At 40.2% G+C, this 13,163-nt stretch overlaps 1 protein-coding gene and 1 long non-coding RNA gene across 27 annotated transcripts in view; one reads left to right on the plus strand and one right to left on the minus strand.

Annotated features, from left to right (window-relative positions):
• OPCML (opioid binding protein/cell adhesion molecule like) overlaps nt 1-13,163 on the minus strand; it is a 1,172,302-nt gene that overhangs the window by 81,769 nt on the left and 1,077,370 nt on the right. The gene's annotated exons all lie outside the window — the stretch shown is intronic.
• LOC118145591 (uncharacterized) lies at nt 8,206-11,227 on the plus strand. The gene is made up of 2 exons (XR_004730871.3): nt 8,206-8,353; nt 10,952-11,227. It is a non-coding gene; the product is annotated as an uncharacterized LOC118145591 (long non-coding RNA).

The raw sequence follows: 13,163 nt of genomic DNA on the forward strand, positions 1-13,163 counted from the left end.
TATATTTCTGAGATAATAGCAAATAGAATTGCTTATTCAGTTTTAAATATATGGAGGTTTTTTAAGTAAAAATAATAATGCGAGATATTTAAAGTTGAAGACAACAAGTTAGAAATTCAGCAAGCATACTCACATGTACAATAAAAGATTAACTGTACTAAAATTAAGGTTAAGTCATGTGAAATGATTTAATATAGTATATAATAAATTTTGTTCTGTATTCAAATAGACTTTGGATCAAATACCAATTGTTTTAAGTTTAGATTCTGTGTTCTTCCAATATTTACATACATTTTCTAAATCTCAATTTTTTGATCTGTAAAATGAGTTAAAAATACCATTTCTAACTATAAGATGGGAGTGATTAAGTGGAACAGTGCAAATGAAAGTACAGAGAATAGAGTAGCTCGCACACAGTGGATGCTCAATAAGTGCAGCATATGATGATGGTGAGGAAGAGGAAGATGATGATGAAGAACAGCAAGAGAAGTGAAGAGACAGAGAAGGGGATACACAACACTTCCTTAATATGAACTCCCCAAAGAGTCACTCGTATCAAAGATCTTCTTGGTCCAAGCAGAGACTCTAACAGCAACATAGGGGTAATAAAGTTCTTAAAAATAGAAAACCAAAATGCTCATGTTCGTCAGTCCTAAACTCACTAGAGAACCATGGATGTGTTGATTCTTTCACAATCCATTTAATGACTTGTTAAATATTGGTTGATAACTGTTGTCTTTATCATCAAAATGATACTGACTGAGCCTGGTAACGTTCTTTTAAGTTTGTTCTGTGCTCACTCCTTGGTTTCTAAGGTTAATCGGTTTTGATTTACAGTTGCACTTAATACCCGTGGTTGCTTCAAGAGCCTGAAGAAAGGCAGCATCCACCAGCGAAGAAGCAAAATGTATGCTGAGATCGAGAGAATATAATTTGGGTTAAATATAAAAGTCAGTGATTATCCTAACTGAAAAATAAAGGGTATTTTTAAATACCCTTTTTAAAAAAAAAAAAATACTCATCAGCTGAACACGTATCAAAAGTTTGTCATTTTGTTTTCTTTTTCACAAGAAGATAGAGCACATCAAAACCAAATGCACAGTACTGGTTCTTAATATCACTGTTCCGAAGAACTGTCCAAACTGACCTGAGAATTACTGTTTAGGGATTAACAACTTTCATTCCAAAGGATGAAAATGAACACTGTTCCCTGACTCATGACAAGCGAGTTACTTTGCATCATGAGAATTTACCTCATAAATAAGTGCTTATGACGGTCCAGGACTAGGGTGGGAGCTAACAGGTTTCACAAAGCTGTAGGAGGGAAGGCGTTCCAATCATGTTTTTTGTTGTTGTTGTTTTAATTTACATCCAACCAAAAGCACAGACCTTAAGTGTTTGGTCTGATGTGTTTTGACAAGCGTAAACATTCATGTAGCTACCATCCAATCAAGAAATAGCATATTTCCTTTCTCACACAGAGCTCCTTCAGGGCTGGTTCAGTCAATTCTCCTACCATGTGGCTCCTGCCACCCCAGCTCAAGGCAGCCACTGATCCGTTTCTCCAATTATGACTTAGTATTGACTGCTTTAGAACTTTACATTAATGGAATCATATAATATGTAATCTTTTGTGGCTGCCTTTTTTTGCTTAATCTAATGTGTTTATTTTGAAATTTATCCATGTTGTGTAAAAGTATTTTCTTTTATTGCTGAGTAATAGTCCATGGATGAATACAGCATCATTTATGCATCCAATTTTCCATTGATAGTCCATGTACTCTGTTTCCCTATATAACTGTTATAAATCAAACATTCTTGTAGAAATCTTTTTGTGGACAAATCCACTCATTTCTCTTGACCAAATACCTAGGAGTGGAATTGCTGTGCCATTATATAGGTGTGTGGCTAGCCTCTGAAGAAAGTGCCAGTTTTCCAAAGTGCTCACCCTGTTTTAAACTCTTTTCAATGATTATCAACTTACAGGAGTTCCAGCTGTCCTGCCTCTTCGTCAGCACTTGGTATTGTCAGTCACATTTATTTTAGCCATTGTAGTGTGAGTCAAGGATTCCACTTGCCTTAATACTCATAAAAACTTGGTCCTCAAATCGTTACTATGCAGTGAAAATTACTCTCCTCATGTCTCATACAATGGTGTGGGTGTCCTCAGTGCTTCAGGAATTCTGGGGAGGTCTTCCTCAACCAACTGTTGACAGTGTAATTCTCACCCAGCATAAAGGAGTGATGCATTTATCTTAGGGTTAGTCATCTCTGAGCCCCACAGTGGTTCTTTAATGATAGCAAGAATGTGCCACCAAGGTTTTGGTGAATTGGAAGAACAGGGAAGGGACCTGAAGAATGTAATTTCTTTATTGTAAGAAAAATACCTTTTGAACCTCAGAACAGTTTTTTAAAACCACACTTTTATAGTCTTTTTAGAAAATGATTCCCTGCTCATATAAGTTTGAAATATTTTTCTCTCTCTGTGCTTACTAGGCACATTAGCCCAGCAAAATCCTGCAATAAGGAACATATTTGCTTTTATTTAAGCCATTGTCTCAAAAATTTATTTTCCTGGACATTCTTTTCTCTTTTTTCTTTCTTTCTTTTTTTTCCACATCACCTTTCAATATCCTCTCCTCCTGACATATTTTGGGAAATGTTGGTATAAAATATGGATGGCAAGCCTAAAGTCAGCATTCTTGGTTTCAATCCTTTTAGCAAAGCTTAACCAAGGAGAGCCTGCGAAACAAACATATTTTGAAGCAATTAAAATTTGGGTGGTAACTCATTCTTTTCTTATTTACAACAAGCCCACTGGAGAGAGGCCAAGTGCAATTCAATGCTTATTACATCTCGTTACATATTATTGGTACTTAGTAAACATTAATTATTAGTGGGTAGTTGAATAAATGATAATGGTAATAAGGACCATGATAATGCTGTATTTTCAACTTTGCCATAAACCAAAACATTTGAGAAAAATCTTGAGACAGCTTGTAAAACCCAAACACAGCTGGGCTCTCTCATCTCCAATGAGGATTTTTCACCCTGAAACAAATAACAGTTGCTGCATAAAGAAAAACAGGTTGACTTGGGTCATTGAGAGATGATTACTCAGCCCATCATGATCTAGTGACAAATCCACCTGCCAGAATTTTCTAAAGTGTGCCCATGATGGGCTATGTCTCTTCTGCCCCTTTAGGAGTTTCCAAGATGTCATTGCCTCATTGGCTCCCAGGTCCTACAGGATTGAGTCCCGCCTGACATACATAGGACATCATCTGCTATAATCTCCCACATACCCACGGGCCAACCCACTTTCCTTCATTTGTCTGTTCCTACAGTGATTCAACAAGCGTTTATTTGGAGTGAGTTGCTCATGAGGCCTGGGCGACAGTAACTGTGAACAAGAAATGTCGCTCTTGTCTTCATGCAGCCTGCTGTTTGCTGCAGTAGCACCTAATTCTTGCTTTCCCCTGATGCTTCCCTTGATAGATTCTCCTCTCCCTTCCTCTTTGCTACTGTGAGTGCCACTTTCCCGTTAAGACCCAGTTTGGGGTTTACTTCCTCCAGGAAACATTCCCTGATCTTACTACCTGACCAGATAGAGTCACAGGAATCCTTTGAGTTGAAAGAGATCTCAGCAATCTTGTAGCTGAAGACAATGAAGGTCAGGGCCATTAAGCAGTGAACCTAGGCACATCACTCATGATTGGCCATGATTCTTATCTTACTCCAACATAATATTGCATTACTGCTTTCTAATATGCATTTTAGTTTTTCCTTCTCAAATCGATTACTTTTATGCCTTGAAGACTTCTGTTCATGTAGATAGGTTTAATTTCCTCTTTCCTCTCCTCACTGCTTACAAAATAAAATCCAAGTTTTTCTGTGGGATGTACAGGGATCCAGTTGGCTCCAACCTATCTTTGCAGCCGCAGCTCCTGCCATGTGCCTCTTTGCATTTGATGCCTCAGCCACCCTGGGCTTCCCAACCACATGCTTGTGCAGCTGCTTATGCTGCTCTCTGCCAGGAAAGCCTGGGGCCTCTTTACCTGGAGAACGTCTACCTTTCTAAAAGGTCTTGTGAAAATAGTGTCTTGTGTGAAGCATTCTTCAATTACCTCCTGCCTTATAGACAAAGTAATCAAACAACGGAAATACCACACTACAGTACATGTCAATGACAGGGATACTTCTGGGAAATGTGTCATAAGGCGGTGTCATCCTTGTGTGAACTTCCTAGAGTACACTTACACAAACCTAGATGGTACAGCCTACAATACACTAGGCTGGATGGTATAGTCTCCTATATACTAGGCGAGACGGTACAGCCTACTATGCACTAGGCTAGATGGGACAGACTACTATACACTAAGCTAGATGGTACAGCCTATAGGTAGATGGTGTAGTCTACTACACACTAGGCTAGATGGTACAGCCTACTATACTCTAGGCTAGATGGGACAGCCTACTATACTCTAGGCTAGATGGGACAGCCTACTATACTCTAGGCTAGATGGGACAGCCTAGTATACTCTAGGCTAGATGGGACAGCCTACTATACACTAGGCTAGATGGTACAGACTGTTGCTCCTAGGCTACAAATCCGTACTGAATACTGTAAGCAATTGAAACAGTAAAAATATAGCCTAAAAGATGGGGGGGGGGAAGTACACTTGTATAGGGGACTTACCATGAATGGAGCTTGTAGGACTGAAAGTTGGTCTGGGAGTCAGTGAGTGCATGATGAGTGACTGTGAAGGCCAGGGAATTTACCATGCACTACGCTTAGGCTACACTAAGTTTATTTTTATTTAAGTTTTTTCTTTAGGAGTAAATTATTCTTGTCTTGCTGTAACAACTATTTTACTTTACAAATTTATATATTTTTAACTTTTTGACTTAAAAAAGTGTTTATTTTATGTACAAAAAGCTGTCATGGTTTTTCATTGGGTAGATGCCTTGGATAATCCTTTCAAGGAAGGTCACTTAGTCCAACTTAATGAAACCTTTATCCTTTGCATACCAATAGAAACACTGGTGGTACACAGATCAGACCATGCTGGTTTGAGCGGAAGCAGCAAGAATGAGAACCTTGTTGAAATTTTCCAGGGTGTCTCCAGGACAGCCGGCTGGTGACCCAAAATACTCTCAGGAATGAAATGAGATAAAAGGCCTTTTTAACTTTTTTTTGTAAAAATACTTAGTTTAAAACACAAACACATTATAGAGTTGTACAAAAAATATTTTCATTATAGCCTTATTCTATAAGTTTTTTCCAATTTTTAAAATGTAATTTTATTTTAAACTCTTTTGTTAAAAACTCAGACACACACACATTAGCCTAGACCTACACAGGGTCAGGACCATCCCTGCCCTTGTCTTCCACGTCCACATCCTGCCCCACTGGCAGGTCTTCAGGGGCAGTAACACATAGAGCTGTGATCTCCTGTGACAGCAAGGCCTTCTTTGGGATCCCTCCTGAAGGGCCTGCCTGAAGCTGTTTTAGTTACTTTTTAAAAAACATATAAGTAAAAGGAGTATACACTAAAATAATAGTAAAAAGTATGGTATAGTAAATACAAAACCCAGTGACAGTTGCTTCTTATCAAATATGTTGTGCTGCCTGTAATTGGACCTTCATACAATTGGCAGTGCGATGGGCCGGTCTACCCCAGTGTCACATGAACATGTGAGTAAAGCACTGTGCTAAGACCTTAGGACAGTGGTGATGTCACTAGGTGACAGTGAGTTCTCAGCTCCGTTAGGATCCTATGGGGCCACCATTGTGTCTGTGGTCTATTATTGACGTCATCATGCTGCACGTGACTGTGCCTTCTTCTCGCCTCTCTTGTAGTTTCTCCTGCTTTCTATATTGTAATCTCTTTTGACAAGCTTAGGAGCACCTTGAAAATAGAAACTGCATCCTACTTATCAGCACCTCGCTTGGAAATCACTTATTTTCCATACTCCAAAATCACTCTCCTGGTTCTCCTACTTCACTGGAACTGCCGTTGAGGTTTCTTTTGAAGGCGCTGCTTTTCCTCCCAGAGTTTGCTTGGTGAAGAGCTCCAGGGCTGGGGCCAGGCCATCCTCTCTGGCTGCACTCACTCCTTGCTGGTACTACTGGGTGTCAGAGCCGTAAACGTGCTTTATACTCAAATGCCTTCTACACGTCCATCTTCAGGCCTGACCTTTGCTTTGAAATGCAGACCTGTGTCTTCTCTAGTGTCTAAAGACGTTTCACATTTGTCTGATACATACCAAACACTCACTTTCCCCTGCAAACTGTCCTCTGTTTCCTTCATTTTGTTAAAAGTCACTACATGTGCACAGGAACTCAAGTCAAAAGCCTCAGACTCACTTTTGACTCCTCTCTTTCTCTAACACCCGAAATCCAATCTGTTAGCAAAGCCAGGTTTACCTTTAAGATAATCCAAGCTACAGCTTTTTCTCACCATGTACCCGCTCCCACCATAGCGTGGCCCGCACAGCCTTCCCCAAGAATGACCTCAGCACCTCCTCACTGGCTTCCTGCGCTAACTTGTTCCCCTCACTGTGCTCGCCATGGGCCCTGGAGACTTATTCTTTTAAGGAGTGAATCAGCTGATGTCCTTCTCCTGCTCAAAAAGCACTCACAGCTTCCCAACATGCTGGGAATAAAATGCAAACTTCTTACAATGACTTGGACTCCTCCATGTGCTCAGCCCTGTGGCTCGCCCTCATGCTCCAGCCCCATTGCTTGTCTTCCAGGCACAGTAGTCCTCTTGCTCTTTCTCAAGATTGCTCCTTGCTCAGACAGTGTGGATTCCCTCTGCTGGACAGCCTGCCTTCAGGCACCTACTGGTGCACTGACCACCTCATCTCACTTAGGTCTCTGCTCAAATAGCCCTTCCCAGAGGTGCTCATGGTATATAAATTGGAATTCCACCCACTCACTCTTTTTCCCCATCCCTTGTTTTGTTTTTATTCATAGCATTAATCATTGCTTAAAACTACATTATATATTTAATTCATTAATTTATTCATTTATTCAACAGACAAGTGCTAAGCCTCTGCTTTAAGCGAGGCACTGTTCTAGGGGTGGGGTCTACACCCAATAGCCAAGATACACAAAGGTCCTGCTCACATGGAGCTTACAACCCAGCAGAGGATAATGGATCTTCAGCAACTTGGCAAATAAAGGAATCCTATACTGGGACAGTAGGTGCTGGAAGACACATGATGCAGTATAAAGAAAACATGGAGATATGGCAGGTGGGGCTTGGGGCATGCCTTTTTTTTTTTCTGTCCAGTGAACATAGAATCTGACAAGTAAAGTGACATTTGGGTAGAGACACTGAAGTGAGTGTCACAACCAGAGGAGACAGCAAACAAAGTGGTGTGACCAGGACATTAAGGGAGCCTGAGTCTTGACTGAGGGAACAAGGAAAGGGTATAGGAGGTGTCACATGGCCAGGACACATAAGGTTTTGAGACCCATGGTAAAGATTCTGGCGTTTACTGTGAGTGAAAAGGGAGGGCATGCAGGGCTTGGAGCAAAAGGTGGACATGACTGAGGGGCCTGGGAGGGGAAACAAAGATAACAGTTAAGGGCCCTGCAAAGCTTCAGGAGAGATGATAGATGCTGCACCAACGTGGTGGGGGTAGAGGCAGGGAGTTTCAGATTCTGATATCATCTGATGGTAGAACCAGCAGGATCTGCTGATGTATGGGGTATAGCGCATGAGAGAAAGAGTAGAATCAAGTATGACTCCATTTTTTGGCTTGAACAACTAAAAGAATGGAGTGTTGTTGTTGTTGTTTTAAACGTAGGAGAATGAGAGAGGAACAGGTTGACAAGGGGCGGGAAATTCATAGTTTCATTTGGGACACAGTAAGCTTGAGAAGCCCAGTCTGGCTTCTGGTAGATATGTCAAGCAGGCAGTTGAATCTATGACTCAGGAATTCAGAAGAGAGGTTTGAGCATCATCAGCAAATCAATAGCATTTAAAAGTATGATACAGGATTTATTTATTGTCTTTCAGTCCTACTATGAGGATTGGGACTTTGTTTTGTGTTGTTCTATCTGTAATTTCCAGAAGAGTGCCTGGTGCAGAGGCATTGCTCAGTAAATATTTTGAATGAATGAACACTTCAATAGACAGCATCTAGCACATGATCGGTACATTATAAATACTTGATGACTGAATGGATAATGGCTCTCCAGAGGGGCTAGCACAATACCTGACATACAGTAGCTTCGAAATACATACTGGATGGATGATTGACAGTTTCAACATGATTCTATATAGAACTGGATTGCCTGTCTCCAGGACCAGATGTGAGAACAAAGAAGCCGTAAAATGTAAGGATTTCATGACCGTCTTTCTGTGAGGTTGAATTGTATGTGGTGGTGGGATCTCCAGCAAACCTGGGTGGATCGGAAGTTGGACCTGCTGGTAACTACAGTTTAACTGTAGAACTATGGAAATAGTGGAAGATGCCATGACTGCCCTCAGTAGAATAAGCACAAAGGTAGAGCTGAGGAAGAGGGAACGTAAGGGCAGAAAGAAGCAAGTTCCCTCCTCCCATCTCGAAATCTGCTGAAATGCTCTTCCCTTTATATCCAGACAAGGAAGATATGTGCAAATGTTTTCCCAAAGGGAATGCAATTTCTACACTGATCCCCCAGGGTGCGCAATAAATATTTTAGAAGCATAGCAATCTCTTGTATTCTTACGATTCCCTCTCTCTAGCTTTTAATCCAAGCTGCCTTCACCTCCTGCGTCTCTGTCCACGTCCCTTTACAGCCTTTATGCTTCCTTTTCCCTTCCTGTGTCTGCTTTCTGCTTTCTTTCTCCTATCCTTCCTGGACTCCCATTTCTTTGTTCAAAAATGTTCCCAAAAAAGGAGAAGGGGAGAAAAGATGCGCAGAGCATCCCAGTGGGAGAGAACTGAAGAAAGAGAATTGCCAATTTTGAAGAGCCTTTCCCTTTTTATTGCAATGTTTTGTGCTTCCCCATATCAAATCTTTAAAGAAAATACTAACATTAATAATATATAGTTTGCTTTGTTCAATTTCATTTTATCCTGATCCAAAGGGCTTGGAATGCAAGGTATAGGAGCGTGTTTATCCCATGCTTCACAAAAAGCAGAATGATTGCCCCCACTCTGCTCCTATGTGTCTCTTTTCTCATCTGTTTTGATTTCTGGGTGGAAAACAATTTTCGCTTGTTGTGGGAGCACTGGTAACCTCTGCCAGAGCTTCCTAAGAGCCCTGTCCCAGCTGTTGCCAGCTGCGCTCCCTGTAGGGTGCCTTTCCCTGATGGGCAAGGCCTTTGGCTGCCTTTCAGGCCTCCTGATTTGCCAATCCACCTTACCATCTCTTGTTAAGGTCAGCTTTGACCCCAGAAATAACAGTATCTGATGTCAGATTCCCTTCAAATCTAAGAAGGTGTTGTCAATAACACTTCTGTAAATGCAAGAAGGACAATGTCAGGTGCTGGGTTTGTCTTCCCGTACCGCCGTGAATCATGCGTATGCCCCATGTGCCGCTACTTAAGCATAAACCTCATAACAATTACCTCTTTAAAAATAAATGCTTTTATTCTGTTTTCAATAGTGTTCATGATACTGGACATTTTGAAAAAGTATGAAATAAAGTTTTTTCTTTGCAAAGAGTGAGTTCAAGTAAAAACTGATCTTAGTGCATTTATTTTTTCTTCTATTTTGACAGCAGAAGACAAACAGGGATTTATTCCCTCCCTAACCCATGTTCTTCTCCTCCCTGCCTTTTTCCAGATTGATGTCTACAAAACCCTAATAATTGTCTAAAAAGATGGTTCTGCATGAAGAATGCAGGCAAACCTCCCAACAATTTTAGTGTCTTCAGTCAGCATAAGGAGAAAAAAAACTCTAGAATTTTTGTTTTGCAAGATTTCTATGATTTTTCTGAAAAGTAATTCAAATCCACTGTTGTTGAGGACATGGCCATTTTGTAAGAGGGTCCAACCAAATAGCAAATAATCCTTTTTTTGAAAAACAGACAAACAAACAAGCAAACAAACAAAAAAACCAAAAATCAAATATTTGTTGCAGAACTTCCTTTCCTTCACCTCTACACAACACCAGAGCCAGAGGTGTCCCATGGGAATGGAACATGACACCCTGTAACTTTTCAAGACCCTTTGATGCTTTCCTTTAGAAGAAACAAGAGGAAGCTATTAATTGTCTTAGACTCAATTTCTCACAACCTGTGCTTTGAGAGTAAAATTCACAATCTACAGGGAATACATTTCTACTAAAAAGAATTTTCTCTCTCAACGATTGTGGATGGCTCTTGTTTTTCCGGGAGTGCTTTTCTCAAAGTTCTACATTATTGTCACCTCCTTTGAATCTCTCTTCTTTGTAGCTTATCTGGATATTCATTTTGCGTTTAGGTTATTCTAATTCATTTTATTTCTTCCATTCTATTCCTTTCTGTTCCATTTTACCCAAAAAACATTTATTGAGCATACATCCATTAGAACTCTGACTTTTAGAAGCTCTCAATTGAGCAAGAGTGACAAGGGCAATGACATTTATACTGATAACTACAATAAGACCACTACAATCTCAGAAGATTAATGTTTTAAATGAGATGTTCAAAACATACCCCAGGGATAAAGGGGAGAAAGTTGAAACAACTATATTTGCTCAGAAATCAAACTCGAAATAAAAATTTAATTCAGGAACTATATCAAATTGTAATATATGCTCTCCCTTAAGAATAGCTTACAATGATTTTAGTCTCTTATACCCACATTTTGCAAGGATGCACTCACACAGGACTGTAAAATTATCTGAGGTATATAGGGGATAAATATTGTAAAGAGTGGTTTAAAATGCTTGTTCTAAATGACTGTTAAGCCAGGTTGATTCATTTCATGGAATTTTACTGATTGTGAATTTTGTGCTATGACAGGTGCTAGAAGTAGCAGCATGAAGAGTAAAAACCAGCCCATGTCCCTGAGGCATGGACAGTGTTGGGCATGTCTTCTTAATTATCAACATGACCTGGAATAAAGACATATCTGAATTCCCCCCACTCCAGTCCTGATGCAAAAGCCGTGTGTATCACACTCTTCATAGCCTCAGTCAAGTGAAAGAGCATGACCAGGCTGTCTTCCTTCTCTACGTTGTGAGAAGGAATAAAGTGATGGATGTGAGAGTGGTCTCAAGAGTAAAAGTGCTATACGTCTGAAGGGTGAGGTGTTATTAGAATAAGATATAGAAGCATTTTATAGCAGGTAATATGCATCCCCTGTAAAATGTGTTTTATTTAGAGTCATATCTTTCAAACGTGTCAGAATTATAGAAATACATATTTTACATTTTTCTGAAATTACTTCTAATGCTTAATGGTTCTTTTTTTGGATATTTTGCTTTTTTTATTGCATTTTAGGTTTGGGGGTACATATGAAGAACATGAGAGATTGTTGCATAGGTACACACGTGGCAGTGTGATTTGCTGCCTTCCTCCCCTTCACCTATATCTGGCATTTCTCCCCATGCTATCTCTACACAAATCCCCACCCCCCACTGTTTCTCCCCTATTTTCCCCTAGTTCTTATTAGGAAAATAATTTGGCTTCTCTCAGAACACTGTGCTTGTCCTCTTGAGCTACGGGAAAAGCAAGACAAGACACAGCAGGTTGGCCTCCTGCCATGCTGGATTTGATCAGTCATGCATGCCCTCTTCCTGACTTGGGCCAAGGAGCTCCAAAATCTGATTCTGACAGAGTTCTAATCACTCGATAATTTCAGGGTCATGCCAACAAAATTAGGAAAAGATATGTGGGCTTTGTTACACTCAAAATGTACTAGCATATTGAACAAAGTAGATCCAAGATCATAAAGTTTTACAATTCTAAGACTAAGAGAGTCTCAGCCCAATATTATAAAATGCTACTATGTTGGCACAGGTAGATATAGAAAATTAAAGTCTTCACTATAGGAAAAAGCAAAGAGAAGATCAAGATAGATTTGATGATGCCTTACAGAGCCTTCCATAATGAGGATCAGCTATCTTCTCCTCAATAATAATTATGAGCAGGTATCTTTATACACACTACTTAATTAAAAGCCTAACAATATTGGAGAAAATATTCAGTGTGTGTCAGTATGTCTCTGTGTGTGTGAGTGACGGTGAAAAATGCTATACCATAGAATACTGTGCAGCCATAAAAAGGAAAAAGATCACGTCTTTTCCAGGGACATGGATGGAGCTGAAAGTCATTATCCTCAGAAACTAACTCAGAAACAGAAAACCAAATACCACATGTTCTCACTTATAAGTGGGAACCAAATAATGAGAAGACATAGACAGACGGTGGGGAACAGCACACACTGGAGCCTGTTGGAGCAGGGAGAGGGGAGAGGGAGAGCATTAGGAAAAATAGCTAATGGATGCTGGGCTTAATACCTAGGTGTCGGGATGATCTGTGCAGCAAACCACCATGGCACACATTTACCTATAAAACAAACATGGATATCTGGCACACCCCTGAACTTAAAACAAAAGCTGAAAAAAAAAAAGAAAATACTATGGAAAAACTAAAACAAGCTATCGGGACAGGAAATGCTGGGGTGATGCGGGAAGGTTGCTCTTTTATAGGCTGTGATCAGAAAATGTCTCAATGATTTGGAAGCTTTCTGAGAAGAGAGCAGAAAGAAGTATTGGAGTGAGCCATGCATACTTCGGAAGAACGAACATTCCAAGCAGAGGTAATAACCAATACCATGCCCTGAAGTGGGAGGACTTCTCCTAAGGTAAAGGAACAGAAAAGAGCCTTTGGTCTCAAGTGGACTGAGGGGAATAGCAATAGAACAAGAGGTCAGGAAGGTGACCAGGCCAGGTGGCACTCAATGTTTCTGACCACCGTTAGACCTTTGGCTTCTACTCTGTCATTCCTTGAAGCAACTACCAAAGATAGAGGAGAAAACTGCGGCACTACACCAAAATGGGAGGCTACATTCTGTCCTTTTCTTAATTTTTTTTTAAAAATACGGATGTGTGGCAGTTTGACATTTTTGTTTGCAGCCAATAGTCATGAAAATATCTCTTCAAAAACTTTCAAAATATATTGACTAAGACTCCACCTCTTTAGTTGAACAAAAGTTCATGGTTTTAGAGAA

Source organism: Callithrix jacchus, chromosome 10 (assembly GCF_049354715.1).
Source record: "Callithrix jacchus isolate 240 chromosome 10, calJac240_pri, whole genome shotgun sequence".
Lineage (NCBI taxonomy): Eukaryota > Metazoa > Chordata > Mammalia > Primates > Cebidae > Callithrix > Callithrix jacchus.